The sequence below is a fragment of the Rhipicephalus sanguineus genome, chromosome 1, assembly GCF_013339695.2.
Source record: "Rhipicephalus sanguineus isolate Rsan-2018 chromosome 1, BIME_Rsan_1.4, whole genome shotgun sequence".
Classification (NCBI taxonomy): domain Eukaryota; kingdom Metazoa; phylum Arthropoda; class Arachnida; order Ixodida; family Ixodidae; genus Rhipicephalus; species Rhipicephalus sanguineus.
The window spans coordinates 114,465,416-114,480,419 of NC_051176.1; the positions used below are offsets into that span (position 1 = coordinate 114,465,416).

Below are 15,004 nucleotides of genomic sequence, written 5' to 3' on the forward strand. Positions count from 1 at the left end.
TCGCAGCCGCCAGCAGTCTTCACTATCATTTACTTCTTTTCGTGCTAGTAACTTTCAACGAATAATGCTCCTCGCCAAGAAGCTTCGCGAGCGCACCTTGAACGTCGTTTGCATACATCGACAAAAGCCAGCGTATATTGCTTCGCACACCGCGGGTTCGCACCTGCATAGTGGCCGCTATATCAGTTCCGGCCTCAGAAGAAGAAGAATAAAAAAAAGAGGGAAATAACAAGTAAGGTGAGCAAATAAAGCTTGGCGAGTGGGTGCGAACGAAATGGATAACGATTTTGCCTAGCTTAGGCCCGACGTCTGAGCAATACCGGCCTTCGCATTTCACGACTTTACCTCTACGAAAGACAAAAGAAATTCTCGAGCGAGACAGTCGGAGAGCAGAACAAAAGAGGGACGAAAGCAAGACCGACCGTGGCTGCCACGCGTGAGGAAGGAACTGTTGCAGTAGCCAGAGGGGTCCGGCGCATGCGCCGACTACTTTACCCGCCCCCGTGCTCGGCCGTCCGGACCGGTGGCTGAGGTGGCCGCACTGTTCGCCGCGCCGTCGACGGGGACTGGCGCTCTGTCGATCGCAGTCGTTGCGCTCCGTCCGGCGTCGGCAGCGTCCGCACGCGCCACGCGTGCGCGCGCTCTTCTAAGTCAGTTGCGCCAAGTTTGAGGAGCGGAGCGGCACGCCGGCGGGTGCGCTCTCCCGTAGAGCACGCGTCCCGGCCAGGTGTACTGCGCCCGCCTTGCGTCGGTCGCCGTCAATGTTTCCCCGTGCACGGTGAGTGAGTCGGGGCAGCATGTGTGCTACTCATATGCCCTGTGCTAAGTTGTCTTCCTGCTCTTATTTTTCTTTTTTTTTTTTTCTGGCGAGAATAAGATGAAGCAACGCAGCGAGAGAGAAAGGAAAAAGGTATATTCGCTGAACGAGAAAAAAAGTTTGTCGCCGACCTTACATATCTTTAGTGCCGAGGTTTCTAATTACTGCTGGTCGCAGTTTTTCTACGCCCGCCTTAACGACCGGTTTCAACTTTTCCCTTCAGGGCTATTTGAGGCAAACACATAATAATAATAATAATAATAATAATAATAATAATAATAATAATAATAATAATAATAATAATAATAATAATAATAATAATAATAATAATAATAATTGTAATAATGATGACAATTAGAATTCATCTGCGGCATTACAGATGAACGAATGTGGGTACCAGACTCATCTTGGTGCTTCACGCTCGTTGATCTGTTTTCTTCCCGCATCTCCCCCCACCCTTTAATTCTTTATATTTCAGATATGAAATATTAACAAAATATGAAATGTTTAACACAGTCAGCTTTGGCATTCTCCCTTATTTGACTGGAACACCTGTCTTCGTTTACTCAACGTTTTTTTGTTTTGTTTTTTCGCGGACCGGTTCCACATTGTTGGGATTACAAAAAAAGGAATTTTTTTTTGTGACTGAGAGACTGCCAGCCAAGGTATGACACAGAAATGGATGCGCGAAAAAAACGAGAAGAAAGATGATAATTGCACAAAATTATAAGGCCGCCTATCTATCTATCTATCTATCTATCTATCTATCTATCTATCTATCTATCTATCTATCTATCTATCTATCTATCTATCTATCTATCTATCTATCTATCTATCTATCTATCTATCTATCTATCTATCTATCTATCTATCTATCTATCTATCTATCTATCTATCTATCTATCTATCTATCTATCTATCTATCTATCTATCTGTGAACACAAGCATCTGCCCACTTGACCACTGTGAATTGGCAAAATGTGTATCGAATGAAGTCGCAACTACCGCGGTTCTTTTGACAGAGGATTGCTATGAAAAGGATAGACGGAATCAAAATGTCAAATATTGCAGAGGAAGCAAAAAAAATAACATCAAGAAAACAAAAAGACAGTGTCTCTGCTGCTTGGGGACATTATAACAGAATCAACAGACGGCTCAGCACTTTTGCGGCCATGGTTTTCTCCACTAACTGTGTGCGCTAGTGCTACAGAGTTGAAAACAGCGCGATTTGGCCCATTAGAGTGGACCTTGGGCAAAAGCACGTGAGCTCCTTGAGCTCCAGGAAACCGCACAAACAAAATTTTAAAAATCTGCAAAAAAAGAAAGAAGGCCCGTCTTTCGTTCGCCTCGTGGCGGCTTTAATCTGTTGACAGCGAAGTGGAACTGCTGAGCCCCGACTGAGAGCCGAGACTGTGACGGAAACGTAAAGGCGAAAGTGAATTGCCAGAAGCTTATCCGCGTAGCATTTCTGCTTCTTTGTTCATGAAATTCTTGATCCCTTCTCGCTCCTCGAATGGTTGGAACGGCGACAAGAAGGACAGCAAGAGAACGCGGAAATGCGCTTCTAGATAATTACACGTCTTTAACAAGCGGAACTACTTGTTCTAACGTCGACGAATGTTAGGCTTTACCAATAGAAAGAATACGACGATAGAGTAGCAAGAAAAAGATGTTTTTACAGACTGTTGCCCCGTATATATAGTCCAAGGGCTCTAAGGAGGTCCATGATGAAGAATACAAGGATAAAAATAGATATGACATACGCAGCGACAAAATCGAGATAATGAAAGTAAAGTAATCATGAATCGTCAAATCAAACAAACAACTAGAGGCAAAACGCAGAAATATTCAGCAATTAAACAAAAGCCAATCCAATACGGCAAATAGAGCAATGCAAAATCAACCTGATATAGTACTTCGGGAAGTTATGAGTTGGTATGGATCTCCTCACTTATGGGCGATTGAACTACATAAATGCTGAAGTAGAGCTCATTTGGCTGGTAAGCAGAAAAAGGGAGTTCAATGATTTTGGCGAGCGTTAATAATAATAATATCTGGGGTTTAACGTCCCAAAACCACGATATGATTATGAGAGACGCCGTAGTGGAGGGCTCCTGAAATTTCGACCACCTGGGGTTCTTTAACGTGCGCCTAAATCTAAGTACACGGGCCTCAAACATTTACGCCTCCATCGAAAATGCAGCCGCCGCGGCCGGGATTCGATCCCGCGACCTTCGGGTCAGCAGTCGAGCGCCATAACCACTAGACCACGGTGGCGGGGGCTTGGCGAGCGTTAGGTTTGTGGTATAATGGAAATACATCACTGACGCTGTGCGAACCGGATGAAAGGAGTGACAATATCTCAACCCGTCTCTTCTACCGGCGTCCCCTGTTTATACGTCATAGATAGATAGATAGATAGATAGATAGATAGATAGATAGATAGATAGATAGATAGATAGATAGATAGATAGATAGATAGATAGATAGATAGATAGATAGATAGATAGATAGATAGATAGATAGATAGATAGATAGATAGATAGCGTTAAACAGGGGGCGCTAGTAGGAATGACGGGTTGAGATATCGTTCTTCCTTTCAACCGTTTCCCAGAGCGTCAGTAACTTCGGGAACTGTGCTACGGACACGTTTTGTTATTTTTTTTTTACATATGACAAAAACAAACAAACATAGGAAGTTAGGCTACGTGAGAGCCGGCTACACCATCAACATGATAGTAGTATTGAATAAACACGAACTTGTTTCAGAAAACTTCGTATTTTTTGTTGTTGATGTTGCTGTTGTGTTCATATTTCCCTCTATGTCTGACCAATCGCCGTACGCTCGTTAGTGTTCGACACAACGGAGCGATCGAATTTCGGGGTCGTTTTCGTTTCTTGTTAAGCGTCAATTTGCACATAGCGGAGAGATTGCCAAGGGATACGGCTTCCTGTGTATACTTACTAGCATGCGCGGTGCCAGTGTGCGTCCCATATACTGACGAAGCACATCTGAAACGCAGCGTTTTCGGACCTTCCGTTCATGTTGATCGGAGAAATACTCCTTCACCGAAGTACAAATAGCCAAACATTTTTTAACTGCGAAGCTGTTGTAGCTTGCTGTAGTTTGTCTGGTGTTGCAAAAAACTCCACAGGTGGGTATGCGTCACAGAAATTGGACAAGCCCCACTACAGAGTACAGCGGGTGCGAGCGTTAAACGAAAGCTCTGCTCGGCGAAGTGGAGCACGTGAAACACGTGGAAGAGAGTGAAAGAGAGAGAGAGATAAAAAGGGAGAGACAGAAAGAAAGCGATAGAAAGAAAGAGAAAGAGAAAAATGGAGAGAAATAAAGGAAATATAAACATAAAAAGATAGAAAGACAGAGAAAGAAAGAGAAAGACAGAAAGAAACAGACACAAAAAAAAGACAAAGAAAAAAATCACAGCATATCCACGGAGTGAATGATGATGAGTGGGCGAAGCTGCGGAGGATCATCGGTAAACCGTGAATCTTACGTGAATTCTGCCCAGTACATCATCACCGACGTGAGATCGGGCGCGTTTATACTAAAGGTTCGATGAGAGTTATGACGACTTGCAGCTCACTTTTAATTTTACATGTACGCTGTGAATTTTCATTGTTTAATCACGCACAGGAGAAGTCGCACACACGCACTACCTTGGAGGTCAAAATCCAGTGCCTATATACAGGGTGTTTCAAGAAATGTGTCCAACCTTCTAAAAAAATCAGGAATATGCGATATTTCATTGCTGCCTTCACAATTGGTTTTTCTGTAGCGGCAGAGATTTTAAGATGGCTAAAAAATTATTTGAGGCGGTAATTAGAAAAGTTAAATTAATTAACTTTTTAATTAGTGGAGTTAGGTGGTTGTGTCAAATGGGAGAATTGAAGCTCTTCGTGCCAGAAACCCATCCCAACATTGAGATTTCGAAAAAGTGGCATCTAGTAATAATAACGAAGTAATGAAATTCAACCAAATTCAATGGCTTCCGCTGTTGAAAGCCGTTGCATTTCGTTGAATTTCATTACGCCACAACAATTACTAGAGGACGCTTTTTCGAAATCTCAAAGCTCGGATGGGTTCCTCGCATGAAGAACTTCAATTCTCCCATTTGACACAATCACCTAACTCCACTAATTAAAAAGTTAATTAATGTAACTTTCTTAATTACTCTCCTAAATGATGTCCTTAACTACCTTAAGATTCCTTCCGCTACAGAAAAAGCAATTCTGAAAGCCCGGAGCAAATATCACATTTTCCTGATTTTTTGATAAGGTTGGACACATTTCTTGAAACACCCTGTATACGGGGTGGTCAGTGAACGGTTGTGCAGCGCGAGCGGTCGGTTTTTTCAATCAAGACGCTGCCTGCGTCGGCGCCGCTGCGCCGCGAGGCAAGATAGGGGGGGGGGGGACCGTAGGAGAGGAGAGGGCGATACATATCACGTACTGTCGCAGCGCATTGTCTTTAGGGAGCCTTCATGTGTGCACGCCCCCTCCGTTTTTAAGACTGGTTATGGGAGAGGGGAAGGGGAGGGGAAGGGAAGTGGAGGGGAAGTGGAGAGGGGTATATGAAAGGGGAAGAGGAGAGGGTGAGTGGAGAGGGAAAGGGCAGAGGGGTAGAGGACATGGGGAACGGTGAGGGGGAGTGGAGAGGAGGTGTGTGGAGAGGATATGCGCATGCGCAGTAAGGGTGGTCACGCCGCACACCACCACCACCACCACCACCACCACCGGACAGATACGGCCGTTTACTGCCGGCTGCCAGGAGATACGCCGGACAGCGGAGACGTGACAAGGTTAGACTAAGAGGAGCTACGCCCCTAAAACAGAAATAAAGAAGGAGAGAGAACAAAGCAGAGAGAGAGATAAAGAAAGGGAAGAAAGAGAAATAAAGATAGAAAGAGAGAGAAAGACAAAGAAAGAAATGGAAAGAAAGAAATATAAACAATCAGGTACAAAAAAGAGATGCATGAAACAGAGAGAAATATAAAGAGAGCGAAGAAAGAAAGAAAAAATAAAGAGAAAGAAGGACGGCCGTCCAGCTGCGCTCTTCCTTCAGGCTTGGCACCACTAGTCTGAAGCTGCCATAACTTTTTTTCTTATTTCCAAATATTGTCATGAATGCCATCTGGATCACTATTGAACGCTTTTTTTAAAGCAGCCTTAATGTTGTCGTCCCTAAATTTGCTTCGATCGCTGTACGATCAAAAGTAATAGAGTAGCTTAACAGCTTTCTGTCTCATTATCTACACAATCACCAATTTTGAGCACAATGGAAAAATACGCTGGGAATGTTAGGTGTTGCGACGAAGCAAGACAATTGAACGTTGCAACCTCACGAGGCCTATTGTTTGTAGATGTGAATAGTTGGTAATAACGCCATTAAAGACAGAATAAACGGTTTTTACAAATTTGCGAAGACAAATCGACGACTTCGTCATTCCTTTAGTTCATTGTTTATTTATTTATTTTTACATGAAAAGAAAAGACGGGAACGATTGCCGGAGAGCGTGGCTTATTTAAGAGGACATGGTTAGGAAGTCACACCTATAAGATAGAATAATTCAAATAAGCCGTTGTTTTAAGCTTCGTCTAGCCCACGCAATAAAAAAGAATGTCCGAACAATTTAGCAATTTCGCGAAAACTTTGCCGCTCCTACACACACAGTAAATACGCTCCTCCAAATTTGCGCTTTATTTTTTGGCACTTATCGTAGCAAAGATGGAGTGCATATAGCATCTATATTTGTGCCTAACGGTAGAGCGTCTTATGCCCGTCCTGAAAACCACTTGGAGCACTATACCTAGTCCTACGACACACCAAGTGCGCACACATGCTCGCATTTGTAAGGATTGCGCACTAACACCGTAAAATGAAAAAAAAAAAACATGCCTTGCGGGGAAGCGGAGTTTGCGATTAGAGATACATATAGTGTAATGCAAGATAAGCGTCACAGACATAAGCGAAGTATTCACTTCGGCCCTTAAGATTCCTCTAGAAAGTCTGCGAAATTTCCGTCTTAAGTAAAACGCGCTTTTCTGCTACTTCGTTTAAAGAGTAAAAATATTGACCAAGCAGTCTACCTAAATACGTGTAGCAGTATCTGGTCCCTTATCAGATTGCGCACAATTTACTTTCCAGTGACCTCGATTTAGAAGTTCTTCGACGTACCACGCAAAAAAAAATTGTTCGTGGTATTCGTTTTAAACCGGACACTTTGTCACATTAGCCGACAATGACTCGAGGAAAAATTTCAATTGTATCAATGTGAGAATTGTGGCTAATTGCTTAGACAACCTATCGTATATTAATAATATATAACATTATATAGTGACATATGACTCAATAAGTGATAAAGGAATGTAGAAATGGGACATCGAAAAGCTGGCTGCCTCACTGCTATCAACACTAAGTATACGCAAATTAGAGCGATCGAATTCAATAGAAAGGGAATGAAATTACGGCCAAAGATAAAATAGTTAATACAACCGTGTTTTTAATTAGGCTGCAAATACAACAGTTCACATTTTGAGGTCGTGCTTAACAATAGGAAATCTTCACCTCACGAGCTCCCACCTAACACACGCGAACGTATACATTTTGATCGGCTTGCAGAAGTTACCCGAAAACTTTGTATTCAAGTATCCGGCGAAAAGACGTTTAGCTGAGAGACGGCTGCTGCTCGTGCATATGAGAGTGAGTGAGTAAAAACTTTATTAAAAATGTCCGGCGGCATCCTGGGCGTGCCGGACGGCCCACAGTTGATCGGCAAGGTCGTGGCTGAGCAGAGCCGCCTCCCATCGCGCCTCGCGATTCGAGACTGCCATGTCTAGCCGGTTCGTAAGGGACTGCTGCTCGCTACCGGTACACTTCCACAGCATGTGCTGCAGCGTTGCTTTAGCTCCGCAAGCTTTACACGCGTCGGACGTATAAATAAATGTCTGGGTAGCAGATGCGAAGGATCACCGGATTCGGGTACGTGTGTGTCTGTAGTTGTCTCCAGGCAACCTGCTGTTTCTTGTTTAGTCTGGCGTGGGGTGGTGGATATTTCCATCTGTTCAGTCTGTAGTGTTGCGTGATGTCTGTGAAAGTGCTCATGCGATTCCCCCACGCCCATTCCCGCATCGCTGTCAAAGTGTGCGAGACATCGGGACTGTCGGCAGGCGTCGCAGCTCGGCGTGTAAGTCCTCGAGCCGCGGCGTGGGCAGTCGCGTTGCCCGCAAGCGGAGGGTCCGTGTGGGCGGGGTTCCATGTGAGGAAGCTGTCGTTTTTGCGGCAAATGTTGCCTTCGTGAATTTGGAGAATGTGGGAAGCATTTTCTTTTTCAGAATGATAGAGATACAGAAAATGAAGCTTGACGGTAACGGGAATCCCATCTAGATTTGTTTCATACTAAAGACACTTCTGCTTAAAATAGGTCTGTGACCAAGAGTTGAAAGTTGAGACGGTCACACACAAAGAAAGTTCAAAATAGAAAAAATAACCATATCCTGGACCTGTTTGAAGCGAAGCCAGCCAGATCCATATTCAAACAATGGGCGGGTCCCGTGAATACATCATCCCAAAAACAAGATAACCGCCTCCAGTGCGTTTCTCCTTTGAACATTTGCCATGCTATTGTGCCTTTGTTGCAAGGCGGTGCATGTAAAATGACCAACGGCGAAGAGGTTAAGATCCATTAAAAAAATGAAGAAGTACGAGTCCGCACCGCATAAACCCTGGAAGTGACGTACGACTTGCCATGTGCAAGCCCAAGAACAAAAGTCTGTACTATTATGTTCTTATGACTGTACAATCCCCAAAGAGTGATTACAGTGGTTACAGTGTTCGACTGCTGAACCGAAGATCGTGGGTTCCATCCCGGCAGCGGCGGTCGCATTTTGATGGAGGGGAAATGCTAGAGGCCCATGTACTGTGCGTTGTCAGCGCAGATTTAACACCAGATGGTCAAAATTTCCGGAGTCCTCCACTACTGCGTGCCTCAGAATTGTCTCGTGGTTTTGGCACGTAAAACCTTAGATATTATATTATTAATAACAAAGGGTGTCAGCGAGCAAAAACAAGCATGTCCGAAAGTTCAACGTGCTGTTTTCATTATTGATGTTTTTGTACAACAGGCCCCGTCAGGAAAAAAGAACTCACGTTCCTGCGGCTGACTATCGGTGACCTAACAGTATTGACAATTGGGCGAGTTGGTACTGATTCATGGCTGGCCGCGCAACACACACACGGACAAGAAAGTCCTCTGTCTTGATAGATAGATAGATAGATAGATAGATAGATAGATAGATAGATAGATAGATAGATAGATAGATAGATAGATAGATAGATAGATAGATAGATAGATAGATAGATAGATAGATAGATAGATAGATAGATAGATAGATAGATAGATAGATAGATAGATAGATAGATAGATAGATAGATAGATAGATAGATAGATAGATAGATAGATAGATAGATAGATAGATAGATAGATAGATAGATAGATAGATAAGTGGTATTTTGTATATAAAAACACCTTATATACCTTCCTAGATACGTTCCGCATTGTCCTACTATTTCCTTGGAATGTTAGCGCGTGTGTGTATATGGTATTCAGACTCCTGAAGGAGCACAAGTGCTATGAGAGGCGCTGTACTGGAGGATTCCACATTTATATTAGTCCCATGGGGCTCATTAACACGTACCCAATGCACCATACCTACATATTTTTTTTTATTGCGCTCTCAACAAGTGCGTCCACGGCGGCCAGAAATCGATCCGTCGTGGTATATGCCACACACACGCGCGCGCACACACACACACACACACACACACACCACACACACCACACACACACACACACACACACACACACACACACACACACACACACACACACACACACACACACACACTCCACCTGAAGTAGATTTGAACAACAGAGCACAAAAAAGACAAAGAAAGACGTCAAGTCCTGAAGTTTAAATATAGTTCACTTTTCCTGGAAGAGATAGCATCCTGCTGCTCCCTTGCGAATTTTACACTGAAGAAGGAGAAGCACTGTTCTTTTAAACTTTATTCTCTTCTTTTTTCTTATCTTTACTACATTATTCTCATAGTAAACTAAGTTCCCAGATAAGCTCCCTAGAGCCATGGAAAACTATGAGGCCATCTATGCAAAAAGCACCTCCAATAGACCACTGAAAGTTAATTCACGTGGGAGCGGTATACGCGCAGCAGCCCTTAGAAAATTGTGGATCTCAGAACCTTAAGATTTAGGTACTGTTCTTCATTAAAAACTGACCATAGCCTCTGCGAATTGCATACTAGAACTTCAGACGCACTTGCGGTATAAACGAAGAGCGGCGGCGGATGAGCAGGGGATTGCCATATCTCGTCTAATTATTTTTCTGTCTCTGCATGTCACTATACTCAAGCTTATAGTGTTGCTGTTGTAACATTCTTGGTTCTGCTTTCGTTATTTTCATATTCAATCATAGACCGTTGAAAATAAAAGGGCATTCTAGGTAAAAAGACGATAAGCACTGCCAGAAACATGGCCAGATAAAATTATAGATGAACTAAGTGTTAGCTGTTTAACATGTATATGTGGCGCGGTAGGTTCTTAAAATTTTAGACACCGATTTATTGTTTAGTTTACGCGACGACGGCAGGAACATATTTTTCTCCATAGTTTTATTTTTGTTCTGCATACTGTTGCGTCACTGCACCATTCGCGCAGTGATTTACTACCAAACAAATTATGCAAAAAAGTTCTTCTTTTTAAATATACAGCTACAATTTTTCACATTCAATTTGAAACGCTGAATACTTTCTCGCAGTGTTTTCGGAAATACGGTAAGAGTGGGCAAGCAAATACGATAGCTGTAGTCGCGTGACTACACTCTAAATATTTTCACGCGTAGCAAGCGTGAGTAGGGGGCGTGTTTTTGCACGCTTGTTCTATGCGTGGTGTGCTTTCACGCTGGAAAAATCACGCTTCCTAAGCATGACTTGCCGGATGCATAACGCTTGCGGAGCGTGAGTGGGGGCGACTTTTTGCACGCTTGTTCTACGCGTGGTGCGCTTTCACGCTAAGCGCACCACGCTTGCCAACCGTGACTGGCAACCTTTTTAACGCTTAGAGAAGGTGTAAGAGAGGAGTTTTACTTACTTAATGCGGCGTTCTCCCGCTCCTTGAAATGCCTTTCTGACCGTCAGAAATCATCTAAAAAGAAAGCTGAAAGAAGATAATATTTGTTGTGCTGTATGGGCTTGGCGGCTTCTTGGAGAGTATACATACTGCATGCCTGGCATTAATTAGCGCATCACAAAAAATTAATTTTCCCTTTTCATCTTGCACATGTGCAAACTATAGAACGCGACACTGCGAGACAGTAAAATGAGCTTTCTGGTTGAAACATAAATATGGATTTCGGTTTATAGTACAGGGAGTAGGCTAGAAATTAGACACAAGCTTTCATTAATTCACTGGCTACTCTTTCCGTGTTGTACCCAACGGCGCATATATACGCACAGCTCAACATCGGCAGTGCGGTCTGTATTTACGGTGCAGCTAGCAAGCTCGTGTTACGCAGAACCAAGGGAATGTTCACATGCGCAATATGAAACTTTATTTTTGTAATTAGCTATTTAATGCCGGGCAACCAGCATATATACCCGCCAAACAGCCGCCAAGCATCAACAAATATATACAGCACAACAAATATTATCTTATCTCAGATTTATTTTTAAACACTTTCTGACAGTCAGAAACACATATTATAGAGCAGTAGAATCCCGCATCAAGTAAGTAAAAATTCTCTCCTACACCTTAACTAAGCATTAGGAAGGCCTCCCGTCAGGGATCGACAAGCCTCACATCGCGATTGCGGCGTTAGATCTTCGTTATACACCGTTCAAAATTTAGTAGTGTTAGCAGAATGAAGGCGTTCTGGATTGTCTCAAACTTCGCTAGTCACAAACCCCAACGCCATGGAAGGCATTGCAAGGCAAACTTTCATAAAGCATCTTCCACAGGTGCATCTGGCGAATCCTACCATTAAGCCTCTGATGTGCATGCATTCTTTCGAGGCGATTACTTATGTATACGGTAGTCCAGAAATTTGAGTGAGGAATTTGGCGCGGAGTGCTCTGACACTTTACATTTTGAATCAAAGATAAGGGGTTAAGTAGAACGAAATATTTACAAGAATTAAAATTTGAGTAAAACTTTTATTGACCATAACTTACAAAAACGTTTCTTTTTATGGAAGAGCAATCCAAGAAAAAAACACACAGGAACTGTAAAACAGGCGCTAGATGAATTTTTGATGTCTTTTTAAGCAGCACATAAACTTTGATGTGTACTTAACTCAAACGAAGTGTAGTTTCGTGAACCAATCCCGTAGCCCTTTCTGCGCCCATGGAATTTCGTCGATGCCGGCATGTTTAACGGCTGCTTGAACGAAGCCAAGCAACTGGCCAAAAGCAGCCGGATACGCAAGGTCCTTGTCGTAGTACACACACAAAAAAAGCACCAGTGCTTTTTCTAGCGACGTGTTCGGCTGTAGCTTCCGGGTTTCGCTGGGCTCTATGCCGCATACAAGCTCCTCCATGTCGCCCCACACAATGCACGGGCCGATAATGTCTGCGGGTGAAACCTGTCAAAGATAAAAAAGAGAAATTAAATTGGTACCTGATGGAATGAACCGTTGTCCAAGTTCACATGGTACAGAACTACAAATGCATGAAAATGATTTTGTCGACAAAGCTGACATTGCGACTGCGGCGTTAAATGTTCTGATACACTGCTGAAAACTGAGTAGTGTTAGAAGAATGATGACGTTATGGATTGCTTCTGAAACTTTGGCTCTTAAAAAACTATTTTACTCACCTCTGAAATTAGGGCCATTTTCGCGAGCCTTGGCCTCAGGTACGCATCCACCTCTGTGTACGATGGGTCCGCTAAGGATGACACTGTCGCCACTGCAGGCAGAATTTTGCTGAGACGCTTGACATTCTCCTCGATAGTGCTTGAATATCTCAGTTCACTTTCAAAGGCAAGCTGAAAGAGAAAACGTGGAATTAAACTTCGTGAGCACAGAATAGAGCGCACAATCAACAAAACTTCGTGGCTCTTTGTTGATTTAATTATAGCGGCATTAGGGGTCAGCAAGAACAGTACAAAGGAATTTTGAAGTCGTAAAAACACGTATAGTGCGTACACCGGCAATCTGTTTGAGCACAAGTGAAAAAAAAAAGTGAGTGCTCCAGATTACACTGGGCGCCAATAAAATCTTTTCAAATATGGCAATCTGAAGAAATAAAGAGGGACATAAGAAAGTACAGAACTGTCTTACCAGTTCTTCGTTTAGGAGATAAGCCGGTAATACCGCCACTGGTGACGTGCTCCTCGTGATAAAGGGTGCTTTTAAAAGTGCCTTCACGCGGGGTGCATCTATTCCGCTTTCAGAACGTCCTTCTTCATCTATTGTCTGCACAGATAAACAAATATAAATTTCACAGCGATAAATATAATTGCGGAAGTAAGACGAGTGCCTCTTTCTGAACCCCATACACTCCAACAGATCTTGCGAGCTTTTCAATCAAAAGTTGTTCCCTTGACAAACGAACTGCGTTGGCAGAACCATGAGTCCTTCTCGCGACTAAATGCAGATAGGTTAACCGTATGTTTGACATCCCGTATGACGCAACTGCAAGCCCCAAAGAAGGAACATTGTGGTGCAACCATTCATCCATAGAGAGAAACAGCTGCAGAAAAAAAAAAAAGATTTGTGCCCGCGGTGGGACTCGAACCGCTGTCTTGACGGTTGGCAGCCGGGTAAGCTAAGCACTCTTTCGCAATTATAGTGTTTGTGGAAGTAGAACGACTTTTACGCGCACCGCACGACTCGCCCCTCATAGGTTTCGAAAGGTGTCATTTATGTTCAGCTGACCATCACTCCGAAGCAACAAAGCATTTCTCAAAGCAGTAATCCTGGCCTCCGTACTACTTAGCGATAGTGCTCTTGGACATGAACAACGTATCTTGATAAACTGAACAGCAGAGCTGCTTATGCTCGGCAAACCCCGGCGGAGTGTTCGTGATAACTACCATCCCCATACGACGCGCACTCGCTTCATCCTCTCCTTCTCTCCCCGAACACGTGCGCTCGGCGCGCTCTCCGGCTGCATCGATATGTCCGGCGTGGGATGCAATAACTCGGTTGGGTGAGAGAACGAGTACAGAGAATGAGAGAGTGCAAAAGCGGAAAGAGATCGAATGAAACAGAACGAGTGGCATATAGAATGAAAAGGAACAAAGAGAAAAAAAGATAGAAAGGCAGATAAAGAAACAGGAGAGAAAGGTAGAAAAGAACAGACACAAAAAGGAAATAGAAAAAAAAAATTGGGGGACCCTTAAGCTTCGCCTTTAAGAGTTGAACGCAATAGCGAAATCCGGCCCCTAGTGCGCACTTCAACCACTAAGTGCATACTTATTAATGTGTTTTGTTACACACACACACGCGCACACACACACACACACACACACACACACACACACACACACACACACACACACACACACACACACACACACACACACACACACACGCGCGCGCGCGCGCGCGCGAATGGCACAGGTTTTCGATCTAAAGCAAGAGTCGCATGGCCTCTAAGATACACGCCGCGCGCTCGCCATCTCGGAGGCCATGAAGAGTCTCACAAAGCCTCACAGATGGCAGCACATTATCTAGCGTTTGCTGTTTGCTTGTTGATATGTTTTCCGCTAGATGGACATAGTTGTCCATATTTAGAGCTGTTTGAAAGTTCGTGTGTGTTTTTAGCGGCGATGGCTGCACTATCCCGGCCTTTTTCGACGTAGTTTGATGGTCTCCCAAATGCGCCTACAAATCGCCGAATGGGCTCGTTTTCGTCGTGACACCTGTCGAACAAAATGCGTTAAGGAGGCTCCTTCCACTACATAGCATTTTTGTAGTGTTTTTTTCCGAAGTAGCTGCAAGTAACCTTGTGTTACCTTCTGCAATAAAGACAAAAAAAAAAAAAACCTTGTGGCTTCGTGGTAGGACACCTGCTTGCCACGCGAACGGCCCGGGTTCGATCCTCAATGAAACTGAAATTGTTATTCTTTATTTTATTTGCTGCTTTCTCGA

The 15,004-nt window shown here is 43.6% G+C and overlaps 1 protein-coding gene across 1 annotated transcript in view; it reads left to right on the forward strand.

Annotated features, from left to right (window-relative positions):
- The first annotated feature begins 542 nt into the window (after nucleotides 1–542).
- Nucleotides 543–15,004, forward strand: part of LOC119396442 (QRFP-like peptide receptor) — a 281,905-nt gene continuing 267,443 nt past the window's right edge. Inside the window, exon 1 of the mRNA XM_037663661.2 lies at nucleotides 543–778. The gene's annotated coding sequence lies outside the window, so the exon portion shown is untranslated. The remainder of the gene's footprint in view (nucleotides 779–15,004) is intronic.